The sequence below is a fragment of the Castor canadensis genome, chromosome 16 (genome assembly GCF_047511655.1).
Source record: "Castor canadensis chromosome 16, mCasCan1.hap1v2, whole genome shotgun sequence".
Taxonomy (NCBI): Eukaryota; Metazoa; Chordata; class Mammalia; order Rodentia; family Castoridae; genus Castor; species Castor canadensis.
The window spans coordinates 12,749,690-12,770,313 of record NC_133401.1 but is presented as its reverse complement, the minus strand read 5'-3'; the positions used below and the strand labels follow the sequence as shown (position 1 = coordinate 12,770,313).

The window sequence follows — 20,624 nt, the reverse complement described above, 5'->3', positions numbered from 1 at the left end:
CTCCGCCCTAGATGTTGCAGAGATACTATGAAACAGACACCAAGGTACACAAGAGTGTACACACACAAACTCTTGTGTGTGTGCACGTGGATGCACATGTCTATTTTTGTGGCTGTGGGTGAGCATGAACTTGCCTACATAATTTTTATCTGTTTGTTTATGCTGTGTTGCAATTGTGTGTGTGCTGGTGTGCTTTTTATATGCGAAGAGATGTTTCACTTGGGAATGTGATTGAGCAGTGTGTGCTTCTGTGAATGAAAATATGTGTGCTTATTTGTATATCCTCACACGTGTGAGGCTTCTGTGTATGTCTTTGGATTCTATGGGAAGGTGTGTTTGCACTGAGTAGTGGAGGTGGTGATTCTGCATGTTCCTGTGTGAGAGTCTGTGTGCTGGTTGTGTTTGTGCATTTCCTAACCCCTGTGTTTGTAAGGCCTGTAGGTGTACAGTGTCCATGTCTCCAGCATCCCCCTTTCACTCTCTGCTATGTGACAAACCACAGGTGGGAGTGAGGGAAGAAACAGAAAGAGATACAGGACTGGTGAAACCTGGACATAGAGGTGGTCAGATGGAGAGAGAGAGCCAGAGACCTGTAGGAGGAGCAGTTGGATGTTCTTGGTCTTTGGTTACTCTCACTCTTGCTATGGTTACTTTGCTGACTTTGGCTATCTTCACAGTATAGGAAATTCTTGAACTTTCTCTTGTTCTCTCTCTGACTCAGTGTCTCTGTTTTCCCTTTTAGACATGAGTTCCAGGAATGCAGAGACCATGCCTCATCTGTTTTCTGCTGCATCAGAATACCAGAGACTGAGTCATTGGTAATGAACAGAATTTCTCTTGGCTCGTGGTTCTTGAGGCTGTGATATTCAAGAGCGTGGGGCATCTGGTGAGGACCTTTGAGCTGTATAGTAAAAGGCAGATGAGTCTAAGACTGGGAAAGAGGGGGATAAAGCTGGAGCTAACTCTCTCAATTAACCCACTCCTATAATAATGACCTTAATCCATTCCAAGGGCAGAATCCTCTTGGCCTAATCACTTTTTAAAAATCTCACTTATTTTTAATTTTGTTATTATTGTTTTACTGGGGGAACATTGTGACTTTTACAAAAGAACTTTTTACAAAAGTTCTTGTATAATATATCATAGTTGAGTTCATCCCCTACATCATTCTCCTTTATTCATATACCCCATTCCTGAAATAGTTTCAAGAAGTCTCATTTTTCCATTTACATACACGTATACATAATATATTCACCATGTTCATCCTCCCACTGCTATCAAACCCATACAGAACCTATTTTGCCTTCTTGTTCTCTATTTTTGAAAAAAATGTCATTTTTGTTTAAGATAGCTATACAGGGTGTTTCACTGTGACAGTTCTATGTATATATGTATTATAATCTCCACTATTCATCCCCACTATTTTTCTCTTTTCCACCTAAGTGCCCTTCTTATGGTGATTTCAACAGGTTTAAAAATTGTATATTCAGTCTTGTATAGGAAGTACACCAACCATATTCACCTTTTCAACTTCCTTCTTTTACCCTCCCTCTCTCATATGTGATCTCCCCTTAATGTGACATGTTTTTTTTTTATAAAATTGCTTGTATTTGTACTGAGTATACATTCTATGTATGAAAGAAAACATGTGGCCTTTGTCTTTCTGAACCTGGCTAACTTCACTTAAGATGATGTTCTCCAGTTCTGTCCACTTACCTGTAAATGACAAAATTTCATTCTTTATGGCTGAATAAAATTCTATTCCACATTTTCTTAATCCATTCATCAGTAGTAGGTCATGTTGCCTGTTTTGATAGTTTAGCTATTGTGAATAATGCTGCCGTAAATATGGGTGTGCAGGTACTTTTATTGTAACCTGACTTACATTCCTTTGAGTATATCCAGAATTGCTGGATCATATGGCAGTTCTATTTTTAGTTTTTTGAGGAGCCTGCATACTGTTTTCCATAGTAGTTGTACTAATTTACATTCCCATCAGCAGTGTATGAGGATTCCTTTTTCCTCACATCCTCACCAATATTTATTGTAGTTTGTGTTCTTGATGACAGCCACTCTAACAGGACTGAGGTGGAATCTTAATGTAGTTTTGATTTCCATTTCCTTTATGGCCAGGAATATTGAGCATTTCTTCATGTGTTTTTTGGCCATTTAGACGTCTTTCTTTGAAAAGCTCTGTTCAGTTCATTTGCCAATTTCTCCATTAGGTTGTTGTAAAATCTCACTTGTTAATATTATTAAAATGGCAATTAAATTTCAACATGTATTTTGGAGCCATTCAACCCATAGCATCCCACCCTGGCCCCCACCCCAAACTCATGTCCTTTTCATATACAAAACATATCGATTCTACCTCAGTATCTCCAAAGTTTCAACTCATTCCAGCATGACAGCAAAAGTCCAAAGTCTTGTCTTAATCAGATAAGGGTAAGATTAAAGACGTGATTCATCCGGACACAAAATTCCTCCAGCTGTGAGCCTGTTAAGTCAGAACAAGTTATCTCCTTCCAAAATACATTGCTCTCCTCTTTATTCACAGTTTCAGGTCTTGAGGTTTCAATTACCTGGGGCCAACTGAAAAATACTAGATGGAAAATTCCAGAAATAAACAATTTATAAGTTGTAAATTGTGTACCATTCTGAGCAGGGGGTTGAAATCCCAAACTACCAAACTTCATCCCACCAAAGATATGAATTTTCTCCATTATATCCACACTGTATGTGCCACATACCCATTTGTCACTTAGTAGCCATCTCAGTTTTGGATTAACTGTTTCAGTATTGCAATGATCTATTCAAGCAACCCTTATGTTACTCAGTAATGGTCACAAAGTCCAAGAGTAGTGATGCTGGCAATTCAGATATCCCAAAGAGAAACCATAAAATGTGAAAGTTGTCAACTTAATAAGGAAAGAGAAATAATCCAATTTTCTGAGGTTGGTAAGGTCTATGGTAAGAATGAATCTTCTATCCATGAAATTATGGAGAAGGAAAAAGTAATTCATACTAGTTTTGATGTTGCATCTCAAAATGCAAAAGTTATTGCTGCAGAACATAAGTGTTTAGTGAAGATAGAAAAAGCATTACACATGTAGGTGGAATATATGAACGGAAGACATATTGATTAATGACAGCATGTTGCACCAGAAAGCACTGAGGCTAGAAGAAGAGCTCAGTCATGAAACTGTGACCATGAGCCATTTACTGCACGTAAGGGATGGTTACACAGATTCAGGAACAGGTTTGGAGTGCAGAATCTAAAAAATTATTTAAGAGACTGCAAGACATGTGGGTGGAGAAATATTTGCCAATGTGTTTGATGGGGAAGTGGAAGAAAAAAATGAAAGACCATCAAGAAGTGTTGAAAGATGAGGAATTGGAAGAGTTGCTTCAGTTATTGCAGAGGAGGAGAAGGAGGAAGAGGAAGAAGAAACTGAAGCAGAACCAGACGTTATTGAAATCTGCGGAAGCATTTCAAATTGCATAGGTGTTAAAGTGAAAAATTATTATGAAGTGCAGTGCTTGATGGGATATCTCAATAAAGTAACCCATCTCATCACCAAAATATGAGTGTCAGCAGAAACACTTTGATGATTTAAAAAAGAAAGGGATATCAACTTCTGACTATAATGCTCTTCTTAAAGTCTTTTCAACAAAAGACCTTTTAACTATCAAAGACCCTCAGTCATCACCATCATCTACTTTTTTAAAGAACTGAATTCAGGGCCTCGTGCTTGCTAGGCAGATGCCCTACCACTTGAGCCACCCCACCAGCCCTAGCATCATTTACTCTTGATATCCAACCGTCAGCATCATCATGGCATGGTGGTCCAGGATCATCCAAAGCAACGATCCTCCTTCTGATGCATCATTAGGACAATAGTAGTCTATTGTTACCTCACATTTTTTGTTTGTTTGTCTTATTTGAGACAGGCTCTCACTATGTAGACCAGGCTGGCCTCAAACTCTCAATTCTCCTGCTTCAGCCTCCCAAGTGATGGGATTACAGGACTGAACCACCACACCTAGCTACTTTACATCACAATTTCTGTGTCATTCAACTCAATTCTCAACTGTTCCATTTTATTATGATTTTTTGTTAACCTCTTATGTGCTTGTTATGAATTAAGCTGTATCAAATGGAGATATATATGTATATATATATACATATATATGAAAACAGAATGTATAGGGTTCAGTACTAGCTAAAGTTTCAGATATCTACTGGGGTTCAGGTTTATCGATGCTCTAGTGTTCCCTCCACCTATAAAATGGAGAAGACAGCACTATCTCCTCCAAAGTGGGAGGACTCAGTGAACTTCCATGTGTAAAACACTTCATGCTTTCTCACCACAAGGTGAGGCTGAGGGTGGAATGATGACTCACTTCCAGTGCCAGATCACCAAGCACAACAGGAGCAAGGTCCTGGGTTCAGGGAAGTCTATAGTGGCACCTCACCAAGGTCAGGAAAGGATGGGTTCCACTCCTAAAAAACAGTGCATCTTCCTGCTCCTTGCCTTGTGTCAATGGAGTATACACCATTACACTCAGCTGCCAGAATCAGGGTTCTGGGTCCAGCGAGGGATTTTCTGGGGTTTGAACTCAGGGCCTCATGCTTGTTAGGCAGATGCTCTATGACTTGAGCTAGCTCACCAGCCCTTTCATTCCCTCTTAAAGAGAGAGGGAGGTCTCTTTAAATGAGAGAGGTTGGAAGCCAGGTCCATGCCAGTACAGGTGGACAGAAAACCTTCATTCTCGTATTTGGCCACCGTGGACCGATCCTGCCATAAGTTGGAACATTTCTCCTGTGTATGAGGAGGGATTAATGCATGTAGGTTGTTAGTTGCAATCTCTTAAGACTGTTACAAAGGCAATTAAAAGTCAAGATGAGTTTTGGAGGGGACATGAAAAGTGCAGAAAATGGGGTGCAGGCTTATTATGAGGGAGAGATAGGGTTGAACTCACAGCTTCACACCTGCAAAGAAGATGTTCTACCACTTTAACCACACCTCCAGGCCATTTTGCTATGACAGTTTTGGAGATGGGAGTCCCTCTACTTATTTACCTGGGCTGGCCTTGAATTCTCAGGATCTCAGCCTTTCAAGTAACTAGGATTATGGGAGTGAGCCACTAGTGCTCAGCACAGACAGGTTCAGAGTCTTATCCAAGGTCCCAGAGCTACATTGTTGTCCAATGCAATAGCCACTTGCTGGGCATGGCCATTAAACATTACAAATGTAATGTGATTGATAAAATTTAAATTTAACTTTAAAACCAATACTCAATCCAGCCTTCTAAGTATATTTGGAAAAACAGAGAGCCATGAAACATCTTTTTCCATAATAAAGTATGTGAAAGCTAAATACAAATAAAAAATTTCTACAGGGACAGAGAGGCCTAGATGCTCAAGCTGTCACCTTGTCCTGCAGCTGAGGGACTCATGGAAACTCTGGACTGAGGAACACATAAGGACTTTGTTCACTGACATACTCCCTAATCTTATTGTGGTGGTTAAGTCTTTAAAAAGTGACATGGGGTCTGGCATCTGTGAAAGTGCTTGTTTTCATATCTTAAAGTATGCTTATATTATTGTCTGAACTTTTAACAGCTTTAACGAGCAATAAACGGGGTGCAATAACCTTTCATGCTTTCAAAGTGTGTACTTTGGTAAGTGATATTTTGTATACTCATAAAACCTTCATCGCAGTTAGTATAACAAATACACCACTTCAAAACCTTCCTCCTGCCCCTCTGAAACTCCTGTGCCCCCAGTCCAAGCCCTTACCCATAGTCTGATCTGCTATTGGTCACTATGGTGCATTTTGTGGCATTTCACATGAATGGAATCATATAGTATTTACTCTCTTCTCTGCCTTTTTTCACTATAATGAGGTCTGTTGCAGGTTGAATAATGACCTCTCAAATATGAGCAAATCCTAATCTCCAGAACCTGTGGTTTTCCCTATATGTCAAAAAGGACTTTGCAGGTGTGATAAATTAAAGCTCAATAATACAGAGATGATCCAATAAGCCTATGCTGTAATCACAGGGATCCTTTTGCTGCCCATCAGAGTGGGCAGTAGCAGATATGATGCTGGGAAGCAGAAAACTGAGGTAATGCAGCCAAGGAGTCACCAGCCAAGGGAAGCAGGCTGCCTGGAGAGTCTGGAAAAGGCAAGGAGACTTCCAGGAGGAAAACAACCCTGTAAACACCTTAACTGGAACACAATGAGATTCATTTGGGACTTCCAACCTCCAGAATTGCAAAAGGATAAATCACATGGATTTTAGCTACTCAGTGTATGGTGATGTATTAGAGTGACCTAAGCAACAAGTGTAAGATTCACTCATGTTCTTGCAGATATCAGTACTCATATACTTTTATTACTGCTCATGCCCTTTTATTCATGAGTTTTTGACCTTGTATGGAGACTCCACAGTTGGATTACTCCTTCCTGAGTTGGTGAACACTTAAATGAGCTCCAATTTGGTGCTCTAACAGTTAAAGCTGCTTATGAATATTTGCAAATAAGTCTTTATAGTCACATAGCTTTCATTCATCTATAAGGAGGAGCAAATACCTCCTTATAGATGGTTGGGTTATATGATTGGATTGGTCTGTAAACTGTACAAGCAACTGTTAACCTGGTTTCCAAAGTGGCTGTAAAATTTTACATTCCCACCAGTGTTGTATGAGAGTTCCAGTTGCTCCACATCTTTTCAGATACTAGGTAGTTTTTCCTTTTACCAGACAAAGAAGTGTGTAGTGAAATCTCACTATGATTTGAATTTGAGGGCTGGCAGGGTGGCTCAAGAGGCAGAGCACCTGTCTAGCAAATGCGAGGCTCTGAGTTCAAGCCCTAATATCACAGAAAAGGAAAGATTTGAATTTGCATGTTCATAGTGACTAATGATGCTGAGCGTTTTTTGTTTTTTTTTAACAAATTTATTGCCACATGTATGTATGTCATCTTTAGGGCAGAATAGTTAAATCTTTTCTTTCATCCATTTTTAAAATGGCGTTATTTTCTTAGTAATAAGTTTAAAATAGTTCTTTATGTATTTTAAATTGAGGTCCTTTGTCAGATGTATGAGCTATAAATATATTGTTCTGGTAGACAGCTTGTCTTTTTATTTTAATAGTGTCTTTTTTTAGTGGGTGTGAGGTTTGAACTCAGGGCTTTCTGTTTGCAAAGCACATTCTCTAGCACTTGAGCCATGCCTCCAGTTCATTTTGCTCTGGTTATTTTGGACATGGAATCTCACAAGCTATTTGCCTAGGTTAACCTTGAACCAAATTCCTTCTGATTCCAGTTTTTCAAGCTTTAATACTGCCTTTTAAAAAGCTAAATTGTTTTATTTTGTTTTTGAGGAAATTAAATTTTTTTCTCGGATTGTGGTTTTAATGTCAAACCTGAACATCTTTTAACCCAAGGTTTGATTCTAGGTCTTCTTCTAGGAATTTTATAATTTGAGTTTTCATTTAAGTCTGTGGTCCATTTTAAGTTGTCTTTTACATGAGGTGGCAGGTATGAATCCAAATTTCTTCTTTAGCATCCAAATAAACAATTTGTCTAGCATTATTTATGAAAAATATTGATTCTTCTCCTTACACTTTGCTCAAAAGACAGCTGGACATATACCTCATAGATGTCACAACTCTCCATCCTTCTGTTCTTGATTCTATACCACACTGTCTTTTTTTTCCTTTTTCTTTTATTATTCATATGTGCATACAAGCTTGGTTCATTTCTCCCCCCTGCCCCCACCCCCTCCCTTACCACCCACTCCGCCCCCTCCCTCTCCCTCCCCTCAATACCCAGCAGAAACTATTTTGCCCTTATCTCTAATTTTGTTGTAGAGAGAGTATAAGCAATAATAGGAAGGAACAAGGGGTTTTGCTGGTTGAGATAAGGATAGCTATACAGGGCATTGACTCACATTGATTTCCTGTGCGTAGGTGTTACCTTCTAGGTTAATTCTTTTTGATCTAACCTTTTCTCTAGTACCTGTTCCCCTTTTCCTATTGGCCTCAGTTGCTTTAAGGTATCTGCTTTAGTTTCTCTGCATTAAGGGCAACAAATGCTAGCTAGTTTTTTAGGTGTCTTACCTATCCTCACCCCTCCCTTGTGTGCTCTCGCTTTTATCATGTGCTCAAAGTCCAATCCCCTTGTTGTGTTTGCCCTTGATCTAATGTCCACATATGAGGGAGAACATACGATTTTTGGTCTTTTGGGCCAGGCTAACCTCACTCAGAATGATGTTCTCCAATTCCATCCATTTACCAGCGAATGATAACATTTCGTTCTTCTTCATGGCTGCATAAAATTCCATTGTGTATAGACACCACATTTTCTTAATCCATTCGTCAGTGCTGGGGCATCTTGGCTGTTTCCATAACTTGGCTATTGACCACACTGTCTTGATTACTGTAAATTTATTGAGACCAGGTAGTATAGTGCTGCAAATTGGGCCTTCTTTCTGAAAATTGTTTATTTTCTTTGAGCTCTTTTGCATTTCCATTTGGAGTTTTAATCAGTTTGCCAAGACCTAGTTCCAAAGAAAGCCTGTTGGAATTTTTCATTGGAATTACATTAAATAAGGAATTAATGTCTCATTCATATGAGCCTCTGACCAATGAGGATACCACGTTATTCTTGCATTTGTGTAGGCAGAGTAAGTGCCCCCTGGGAAATCCACATCTTAATCTCCGAAGATGTGAATATTTTAAGTTACATGGCAAAAAAGATTTAAGAATACAGGTAAAATTGCTAAGCAGCCTAGGAGGACAGTTTTCAAGACCTCTGAATTTAAACAGGGATTTTCATCCTTGGTTATTCAGGTAGTTAAATATATTCAGAAGAGTCCTTAGAAGTAAGTGGAAAAGCTGGAAATGGTGGTACACATCTGTAATTCCAGTATCAGGAGGCTGAGACAAGAGGATCTTGAGTTCCAGGACAGTCTGGGCTATAGAATGAAATACTGTCTCAAAAAAAATTCTGGGAACCTGGTGAATAATGCCTGTAATCTTAGCTACTCAGGAGGCAGAGATCAGGAGGATCGCAGGTTGAAGTCTGCACTGGCAAACAGTTTGCAAAACCCTATCTCAAAAAAAGCCATCACAAAAAAGGGCTGGTGGAGTGGCTCAAGGTGTAGGTCCTGAGTTCAAGCCCCAGTACCACAAAAAGTAAGTGAGGGAGGAAGACAGAAGAGAAGATCAATGGATTTGAAAATGTAAGAAGGGGTTCATGAGTGAAGGAATGCTGGTGAAATCTAGAAGCTGGGGAAAAGACAAAGAAACATTTTTCTCTAGAACCTCTAGAAAGGAACACAGTTCTACTGTTACCTTCATTTTAGACCAGTGATTCCCATGTCAGACTTCTGAGCCATAAAAGTGTGACAAACTTGCATTGTTTCATGTCACTAAGTTAGTGGTGATTTGTTATAGCAGCAATAGAAAACTATCACAGACACATGGTAGAACACACCTGTAATCCCAGCACTTGGGAGACTGAGGCAAGAGGATTGCAAGTTCCAGATCAGCTTGGAATACATATTGAGACCCTGTCAGGAAGGATGGATGGAGGAAAGGAAGGAGAAAGGAGCCAACATAGCCTTTCTCAATTAACCCCTATAGTTTGTTATAGTTTTCAATGTCCAAGATTTCATATGCTTTGTCAAATTCATTCCTGAGGATTTCATATACTTTATGATATAATAAATATTATTTTTAAATTTCCATTTATGATTGCCCATTTCTAATATGTAGAAAATCATTCAACTTTTTATATTGCTTTTGAATCCTGCAACCTCAGTGAATTCACTTATTAGTTATAGTAGACTTAAAAAATTCTATCAGATTTTCTATATAAGAAATTGTGTAGACAGTGAGGTTTCAAATCGCGTGGTAGTCAGAATTTTCCACACATTCTGAATGCACAACCACCACTCCCACTGAAGTCTCAGTCCCCAGCCTCTTATTTCTGTTCTATTGACAAAATGGCTCTGAACAGGTGGACATGAGGGGGAAGCCCACAAAGAACAACAAGATAAGGTGGACACAGGTGGCTCACACTTGAAATCCTAGTTACTTGGAGGCTAAGATCAGGAAGATCATAGTTCTAGAGCAGCCTGGCAAAACAGTTCTTAAGATCCCATCTCCAAAATAAACAGAGCAAAATGGTTTGAAAATGAGGGTCATGTGGTAAAGTGGCTGCTTTGCAAGTGAGAAGCCATGAGTTCAAACCCAAGACATATCAAAAAAAAAGAACAAGATAGCAACCAGAAGATCAAGGACGCCATCCTGAGCATCAAATTCCACTTAGACAAAACAGTCAAGTTATTTGTCCTTAGGAGCCACCTACATTGGCTTAATGGTATCTCCAGGCCTGACATGCACTCTTTTGAGCCAGTTGCTGTTGAACTCAAATCTTTACTGAGCAATGATGTTCTGTTCTTGAATAGTGTGCTAGCCCAGATGCTGGGGTCTGCTATCTTGCTGGAGACTGCCTTTCATGGGGAAGAAGAAAGGCAGGGACAAGGTACTTCTGGGAATAAAGTTCAAGTACAGCCTACAAAATAGAAGCTTTCTGAGTTTCACTTTCCAAACTAGGAGTTGTCTATGCCAATGCTGCTTTTGCTATTGCTCACTGTACCCAGAAACACACAGTGGGAGCCAATCTGCCAGAAAAAGCAGTGATTTTTGGTAAGAAAGTAGCTAAACTATTTTTCCAAGGTCTTGGAGAGACCATGGTGAGCTTTCATGGCCATCTTGGACAGAACCAAAGTTACACACAAGATCTGGCATATCAAGAAATGGTGGACAATGATAAAAGCTTTAAGAAAACTAGGAATAGAAGGAAAGTTCCTCAACATTATAAAAGCTATATATGACAAACCTACAGCCAGCATTATACTTAACGGAGAAAAATTAAAACCGTTCCCTCTAAAATCAGGAACCAGATAAGGATGCCCACTATCTCCACTCCTATTCAACATAGTACTGGAATTCCTAGCCAGAGCAATTAGGCAAGAAGAAGGAATAAAAGGAATACAAATAGGTAAAGAAACTGTCAAAATATCCCTATTTGCAGATGACATGATCCTATACCTTAAAGACCCAAAAAACTCTACTCAGAAGCTTCTAGACATCATCAATAGCTATAGCAAAGTAGCAGGATATAAAATCAACATAGAAAAATCATTAGCATTTCTATACACTAACAATGAGCAAACAGAAAAAGAATGTATGAAAACAATTCCATTTACAATAGCCTCAAAAAAAATCAAATACCTAGGTGTAAACCTAACAAAAGATGTGAAAGACCTCTACAAGGAAAACTATACACTTCTGAAGAAAGAGATTGAGGAAGACTATAGAAAGTGGAGAGATCTCCCATGCTCATGGATTGGTAGAATCAACATAGTAAAAATGTCGATACTCCCCAAAGTAATCTACATGTTTAATGCAATTCCCATCAAAATTCCAATGACATTCATTAAAGAGATTGAAAAATCTACTGTTAAATTTATATGGAAACACAAGAGGCCACGAATAGCCAAGGCAATACTCAGTCAAAAGAACAATGCAGGAGGTATCACAATACCTGACTTCAAACTATATTACAAAGCAATAACAATAAAAACAGCATGGTACTGGCACAAAAACAGACATGAAGACCAGTGGAACAGAATAGAGGATCCAGATATGAAGCCACACAACTATAACCAACTTATCTTTGACAAAGGAGCTAAAAATATACGATGGAGAAATAGCATCCTCTTCAACAAAAACTGCTGGGAAAACTGGTTAGCAGTCTGCAAAAAACTGAAACTAGATCCATGTATATCACCCTATACCAAGATTAACTCAAAATGGATCAAGGATCTTAATATCAGACCACAAACTCTTAAGTTGATACAAGAAAGAGTAGGAAATACTCTGGAGTTAGTAGGTATAGGTAAGAACTTTCTCAATGAAACCCCAGCAGCACAGCAACTAAGAGATAGCATAGATAAATGGGACCTCATAAAACTAAAAAGCTTCTGTTCATCAAAAGAAATGGTCTCTAAACTGAAGAGAACACCCACAGAGTGGGAGAAAATATTTGCCAATTATACATCAGACAAAGGACTGATAACCAGAATATACAGGGAACTTAAAAAACTAAATTCTCCCAAAACTAATGAACCAATAAAGAAATGGGCATGTGAACTAAACAGAACTTTCTCAAAAGAAGAAATTCAAATGGCCAGAAAACACATGAAAAAATGCTCACCATCTCTAGCAATAAAGGAAATGCAAATTAAAACCACACTAAGATTCCACCTCACCCCTGTTAGAATAGCCATCATCAGCAACACCACCAACAACAGGTGTTGGCGAGGATGCGGGGAAAAAGGAACCCTTTTACACTGTTGGTGGGAATGTAGACTAGTACAACCACTCTGGAAAAAAGTTTGGAGGCTGCTTAAAAAGATGGACATCGATCTACCATTTGATCCAGCAATACCACTCTTGGGGATATACCCAAAAGACTGTTACTCCAGAGGCACCTGCACATCCATGTTTATTGCGGCACTATTCACAATAGCCAAGTTATGGAAACAGCCAAGATGTCCCAGCACTGACGAATGGATTAAGAAAATGTGGTATCTATACACAATGGAATTTTATGCAGCCATGAAGAAGAACGAAATGTTATCATTCGCTGGTAAATGGATGGAATTGGAGAACATCATTCTGAGTGAGGTTAGCCTGGCTCAAAAGACCAAAAATCGTATGTTCTCCCTCATATGTGGACATTAGATCAAGGGCAAACACAACAAGGGGATTGGACTTTGAGCACATGATAAAAGCGAGAGCACACAAGGGAGGGGTGAGGATAGGTAAGACACCTAAAAAACTAGCTAGCATTTGTTGCCCTTAATGCAGAGAAACTAAAGCAGATACCTTAAAGCAACTGAGGCCAATAGGAAAAGGGGACCAGGAACTAGAGAAAAGGTTAGATCAAAAAGAATTAACCTAGAAGATAACACCCACGCACAGGAAATCAATGTGAGTCAATGCCCTGTATAGCTATCCTTATCTCAACCAGCAAAACCCCTTGTTCCTTCCTATTATTGCTTATACTCTCTCTACAACAAAATTAGAGATAAGGGCAAAATAGTTTCTGCTGGGTATTGAGGGGGGGAGCGGGAGGGGGTGGAGTGGGTGGTAAGGGAGGGGGTGGGGGCAGGGGGGAGAAATGAACCAAGCCTTGTATGCACATATGAATAATAAAAGAAAAATGAAAAAAAAAATGAAAAAAAAAATAAAAATATAAAATCAGAAAAAAAAAAAAAAAGAAATGGTCGACAGCAACAAAAGGACAGTTATTGGTGGTGGAATGGCTCCTGCCTTCCTTAACCTGCTAGGCAACATGAAGACTCGCAGTTCTCCAATGAAGAGGGAGATAAGATCATCAAAGACCTAATATCCAAAGCTGGCAGGAGTGGTGTGAAGATTGCTTTACCTGTTGACTTTGTCATTGCTGATAAGTTTGATGAGAACGCCAAGATAGACCAAGCAAGAAAAAGGAACTAAAGATATCCAGATAGGAAACAGTATGTATAACTCTTTCAGTCCATGACCCCTCAAGTTTGGTCTTTTGATGGAGTTGCTGAGTTCTTGCTTATTCCTTTCACAGCTCTTGAGTTGTTTGACTAAGATTTCTTCTGTTTTTTCTTTAATTTCTATTTTATCTTTGAACTCTGAGATTCTCTACTTATTCTAGTCTACTGAAATGGTCTTCCACTGTGTTTTTTGTTTGACTAAAGGGACTTTTTATTTCCAGGATTTTTGTTTGATTCTTTCTTCTGAGGTTTTCCAGATCTTTCTTCAATTCTTCTTTTATAATTTGTGTTGTCCTCCTTAACTCATGTATCTCTCTTTTTATAGTGCCCTTTATTTTACTTTGATGTTTGTTGAGGTCCTCTCTAAGTTCCTTTATTTGTTTCTGTCTCTTCTCCTGTTCTTTATTTTTGGTGTCTTGAAATTTCTCGAGTGAATCTTGTACATTTTGGTTAACCATGTCTAGTATCTTCTCCACAAATTTCTCAGGGATATCTTCCAAGATTTCTTCTTTGAGGGTTTTTATGTGGCTGTCACTGGGCAACTTAGTGACATTTATCATTGTTTTGTTGGAGTCAGGAACTGGGTATCCATTTTCTTCATTTCCCACTGAATCCTGTATTGAATTATTTTTTTGAGGAGAGTGGTTTCCATCCCTTCTTCTTCTTCTTCCCATCACTCTACTTGGTGCTGTACAACTATGATTTTTTTGTAGGCTAGTTGGATTTGATTGCCTGATTTCTTTCCCCTGATTTAATTTTTGTGTTGTGAGTGACTTGGTGTTAGCTAGGTTGATGTGATCTCTCTGTTCCTGGCCTGGAGGTGTAATTTAGCATTAACAACTTCACAGGTTCAATGCCAGACCAGTTGTTTATGTGTTTTATAGAAAACCCCTTGATGATAATATCTATAAACAGTTGGAGTTTTGGGGATAATGGTTATTAGGCTAGTTATAGATTTTAGGGAAATGGTAAAGGGGTGGGGAAGAGGTATGGGGGCTGCTGGGCTTTGTGGCCCTTGTGTGTGTTTTTGTGTATTTTTGTTATTGTAGTGGAGGGTGCTTTTGTTAAGGATTGCAGGGGGCTGGGGTTATGTTCAGTTGGTGCAGTAGGCTAGTCAGCAGTGGTGAGTGTGTAGGAGGGAGGGTTAGTGTGGTGACAGGTTGGGGCAGGATAGGAGGAGGAGGTGAAGAAAGCTGAAAGAGTGGATGAGAAGGGACAGAAAGAGTAGTTGGGAGGGAGAACAATGGATTGTGGTGCAGGAAGATGGAAAGAGAAGAGGGTAAGGATAGGGATTAGAGAATAGTGATGATGAAATTAATAATATAGGAATAAAAAAGAAAAAAAAGAAACACAATAAAAAACACCAGGTTAAGGAAACACAAAAAAGTTCAGTCTATTGGTAAAAAAGTTCTAAAGTTATTCCTTAGGTGTCCAATCCTGGTATTGGCATACATGTGGAAGCTCTGATGTGGTCTCACCAAGTGACTGGCTTGTGAGTTGTATTTGGTCCTTCTGTTCACAAGATTAGTTGGAATAGTGAGGTGTGGTAAGACTGCCATTTTGTGCAGGGTGGTCAAAGCTGTTGTTTTCACCAGGTGGCAGCTGTGTTGTCCTTTAGCTGCAGCTCTTTTGGTCAGCTTCTCTCCCAGCAAGGTGGGGCAATTCAGTTTTGAATGCTGCCCTCTGTCCCAGAGATAAGCTCCAGGATCCACCTCTTGCCATACTTTGGGAGGATGGTCTGTCCCTCAAGCCATGCACTCAACCTTTGTGCTTTTCCTGATCTCTGCTGAGTGCTGGTAGATCCTCTGGGAGGTTGGCTTGTCCTGCCCCTGCTTTCAGTCCTTGCTGCTTTATACATGTGTCACTGAGAGTTCAGTGTTGAGAGTTTGGCTCCTTGTCCCATCCCCGTTCTCCCGGGCAGGTTCAGCATTCCACCCTCATCTCCGCTGTTGGTGTTAGATTACAGTTCGCTGTTTATATTTTTCAGTTTTGCTGGGGGAGGGGTTCACTCTGCCTAGGGGCTGTGCTGGATTATTTTCCTGGGGAGTTGGTGGGTAGGGGAGTCGTGCATGGTGTGATGCTCACCTGTTCCTTCTGCATTTTCATGCAGGCAGCTTTGGAACCAGCTGGCAGGGAGAAATGGTATCACTTTTTTTCAGTGCAGAGTGGCATAGGGAGGCTTTCCACAGGCTAAGGGTGTAGAATGTCTCAGAGTTTGATTCTAATTGATGCTCTGTCTTCTGCTTGTTTGGAGAAGAAAAAAAAAAAAGAAGCAGCCAGAGGTTTTCTTCCTAGGGCTGGAGGCTGGCACATCTTGCTGGCTGTGCCAGGAGGGATTTTTGTGGCTGTTAGGTGTAATTAAAGGCTGATTTTAGGTCAGTCTTTGAATTTTATCTGCACTTAATGTGATGGCAGTTGTCATTTTCTCTAGGAGCAATCAGAATTACCCAACTGTAGCTCCAATGTCTTGAGGAGGTCTCTGGTGTCACAGAACTTAGGAGTTCTGATTCCCTCCCTTAGCTGCCATTTTGGGTACTCCCCTTGAAAACATCTTTATTTTGTCTTTGTTGTTAGAAGAAATTTTTGCTGGGTATAGAATTTGAGATTGATTAGACTTAAAATACATACATACATATAAGATAGATAAATAGATGATAGATAGGTAGATAGATAGATAGATGGTATACAGATAGGTAGTTGTTAGGGTGAACAAAAGGAAGCCATGTTAGAACTGGATACCTCCCCCTTGAAGGTGACTTACTGAAAACTCTCCACCTAGCACTAAAGGGAAATAAATATCCATTTTAATCTATTTACTAGAAACTCCCCATCTGGCCTAGAAGGAATGACCCACCCTTAAGCCATGATCTTGGGATGGTCAGAGAGCCACTGAGGATTCCCTCCCCCACTGGCCTTTCTAGGACTTCTCCACCCACCTCCTCATATCTACTCCTAGTCTGTAAGTGGCTGGGAGGTCCAACTCACTTGCTGGGTACACCCTTCTCAGGACCACTTGTCCACAATAAACCCTGTGCTGGTGTTTGAGCTCTCTTCCTGCTTATACATTCGGAGTGTCTTTCAATCTACTAATAGATAGATAGATAGATAGATAGATAGATAGATAGACAGACAGATGATAAATGACATGAATGTAAAATGGGGACTGTTTGGAGGAGAACTGTAGACTGAAAGATGTGCAGAATGGATAGGTAGAGAGACAGATCAAACACATACACACACACACACATATAGGAATGGGGCACTGATGTTCCCCTGTCTACTTCCTGTTGAATGGGGTGTCAAGGTCTCTTAAGGGGAGGGTTATCAGCAGGGTCTTGCTTTAGATGACTGTTGGAGGAATAGAACTGAGTTGATCTGTTTTGAGTTGTGTTCTGGAGGAATGCCTGGAAACTCTGCCAAAGAAAGCATGAAAGGGTTTGAAGGAGGTAAAGTCACAATGAAGAAAAAGTAAGGGGCCCCAGCAGAGGGATTACCCATGGCATCCACTTATCCCAGGAAGACTACTGTTCCTACTTGTCCATTGGCTGTCAGAGATTGGTAGTGCTTTTTGAAGTCTCTTAATGGCATCATGAATATCCCAAACTGGTTGACATAAAAACAATATTCTTTCAACAAGGTTTTGAGTGGTGAACTGAGTAAAGGAATGTAGTTTTTGGAGATAAAGTGAGACATAGTTAAATGCATATGGGCCAATGGTTATCAGCATGAGAAGGAAAAGTAAGGGATCTTGGGCTATAGACCTTGCTATATGCTTAAGTAGACAAAGAACTGGGGCAGGGAACAAAAGTATGTATAGTAAACACTTCCAACCATAGGTATGGTTTGGTTGGTCATTATCTCAGTTCTTGTTTTAGAAGAGGTTCTGAAGTTATCTGGAGGGTGTTTTATCCTTCAGCAAAAGCAGTTTAAGTAAAAAATACTTGTAATTTAAGTCTAAATTTAGAAACACCTTTATAAATTAGAATACAGAGCAAGTAAAAGTCAGAATATTCCCAGTTAAATAGATTGTGTAGCAGATAATAACTCCATGAGCATGGACTACTAAAAAAGTAAGTTTGGAGACAGCAAAAATAATTCATCGTTACTTAAATAGAAGTCCTTAGCCAAATATGAGTTTGCCTTCTGTCAGAGGTGCCTGCAAGGATTTGGATGTCTAGTAGCTATGTGTAAGATTGCTCCTTAAAATCTCTTGGCTTTAGTAACTTTTGTGAGTTCTGGCACAGGTGGCTCCATCTGGATTGTGACAGCTTTTCCCTCTTGTCTCCAAACTGTTTGTCTCTGAATATTTTGCCAATTAACTCTTCTGGTTAATGAAAGTCACTTTTATTGGGTATTTTTCAGATCCCATGTTGGAGGGGAAGCATCAGACAGGTCAGGTGAGAATCAGTGCCAACTAAGACCCGTTAGGCCAAATTAAAAGCAATTAAAAGCAACTTCTTTTCAGAAGTGGGCTTACTGGCATCCAGTTCTTTCTGGACTATAGATGATACCCTGACAACTTAAAAATGCTTCAACATACGAGTTAAAAGTTTTAAAAGGAGAATACAAAAAGCCAACAAAAGCAAATATGTAAAAGGCTGACTCAACTGAAAAATATGTACTTGTGAGAGTCATTTTTGGGGTTTGATTGCAAATGGTTCGGAAAAGGACCCAGACTGCAAATGACAACACTTAGAATAGCCATGGTTAAAATACTGAAAAGTGGGCTGTATCCAGGCACTCTTAGGGGATCCTCTGAAGATCTCACCAATTACCTCTCTATGTGTCTCCAATCCTGTGCTCTGTCTTGTGAATTCCATCTGCCCTTGTCCCTTCAGGCTCTCCAGTTTTTCTCTCAAGTCACGGAGTCCATTGGGTTCCATCTTGTTTCTCCTTCCTGCACTGAAGCCTGAGAACCCTCCTAAGGCCGTAACCAGAGGCAGTTATAGTGTCCACTCTTTTGTTTCCCATCTTGTAGGGATCACTGTCAGCTGTCCTTGTATTAAAAGCCATTTCTATGTATGTGCTCTCCATTTTGTGGTTGTTTCTTGTTTTAATTTATCTTTTATTGTACAACAGATAGGCTTTTGTTATGACATTTCCATACATGCATATAATGAACTCTGATCATATTCACTGCCCCCTTTGGTTATCCTCTTTCCTCACTCTCTTTGCCCCTTCCACATCCCTAAAAGTCCCTGTTTAATTTCTTGTACTTTTCTTCTCTCCTTAGATTCCACATATGAGAGAAAATGTGCAGTATTTGTCACTCTGAGTCTGTCTTATTTTGCTTAACATGAAAATTTCCAGTGTATCTATTTTCCTGAAAATAACATTATTTCTTTCTTCATTATGACTGAATAAATCTCCATTATTGTCTGCAAGAAACTGAAACTAGATCCATGTTTATCACCCTATATTGGTATCAACTCAGAATGGAGCAAGGACCTTAACATCAAACCTGAAACTCTGAAATTAGTACAGGAAGGAGCAGGAAATACTCTAGAACTAATAGGTATAGGCAAGGACTTCTTCAATAGAACCCCAGCAGCCCAGCAACTAAGAGAAAGAATGGATAAATGGGACTTCATAAAATTAAAAAGCTTCTGTACAACAAAAGAAATGGTCTCTAAACTGAAGAGACCACCCACAGAGTGGGAGAAAATATTTTAGAGCTATACATCAAAGGACTGATAAACAAAATATGCAGGGAACTTAAGAAACTAAACTCTCCCAAAATCAATGAACCAATAAGAAATGGGCAACTGAACTAAGCAGAAATTCAAATGGCTAAAACACAAATGAAAAATGCTCACCCTCTCTAGCCATAAAGGAAATGCAAATCAAAACCACACTAAGATTCTACCTCACCCCTGTTAGAATAGCCATTATCAAAAACACTACCAACAACAGGTGTTGGCAAGGATGTGGGAAAAAAGGAACTCTAACCCACTGCTGGTGGAAATGCAAACTAGTGCAAACATTCTGGAAAAAAATTTGGAAGCTTATTAAAAATCTAAAAGATCTGCCATATGATCCAGCAACCCCACTCTTGGGGATATACCCAAAGAATGCAACACAGGTTACTCAAAGGCACCTGCACACCCATGTTTATTGCAGTGCTATTCACAATAGCCATGTTATGGAAACAACCAAGATGCCTCACTGCTGATGAACGGATCAAGAAAATGTGGTATTTATATATACAATAGGGTTTTACTCAGCCGTGAAGAAGAATGAAATCTTATCATTCTCAAGTAAATGGATGGAACTGGAGAACATCATCCTGAGTGAGGTCAGCCAGGCTCAGAAGACCAAAAATTGTATGTTCTCCCTCATATGCGGACTTTAGATTTGGGCAAATACAGCAATGTGACTGGACTTTGGTCACGTGACAAGGGGAAAGCACATATGGGAGGTATGGGGATAGGTAGTAAAGCCAAAACATGAAAGTGTTTGATGTCCTCACTGCAGAGGAACTATTACAGAAACCTTAAAGTGACAGAGGTCAACATGAGAAGGGAATCAGGAGCCAGTGTAAAGATCAGTTAGAGATGAATCAACTTGTGTTGTAACACATTTGTACAGGGAAGCAATGCTAAGAATCTCTCTTTGTAGCTATCCTTAACTAGCAAAACCGCTTTGTCTTTCTTATTATGCTTATATCTTCTCTTCAACAAAATTAGAGATAAGGTCAGAACAGGTTCTGCTTGGAAGCGAGGAGGGTAGGGGGGAGAAGGTGGGGATGAAGAGCAGGGAGAGAGATGACCCAAACAATGTATGCACATGTGAATAAATGAGTAAAAAAACTCCATTATTGTATCTGTATGTGTGTGTATAATGTTTTCCTTACTAATCAGTCAGTAAACTGCTACCTAAGTTGGTTTCATAACCTGACTATTGTGAATTGTGCCTGAGTAAATATGGGTGTGCAGGTACCTCTACTGTGTGTTGACTTTGATTCTTTGGCTATATGCCCAGAAGTGGTATAA

The 20,624-nt window shown here is 39.6% G+C and overlaps 1 pseudogene; it reads left to right on the top strand.

Annotated features, from left to right (window-relative positions):
• Positions 1-10,252: 10,252 nt before the first annotated feature.
• LOC109680164 (phosphoglycerate kinase 1-like) lies at positions 10,253-13,603 on the top strand (annotated as a pseudogene).
• Positions 13,604-20,624: the final 7,021 nt, after the last annotated feature.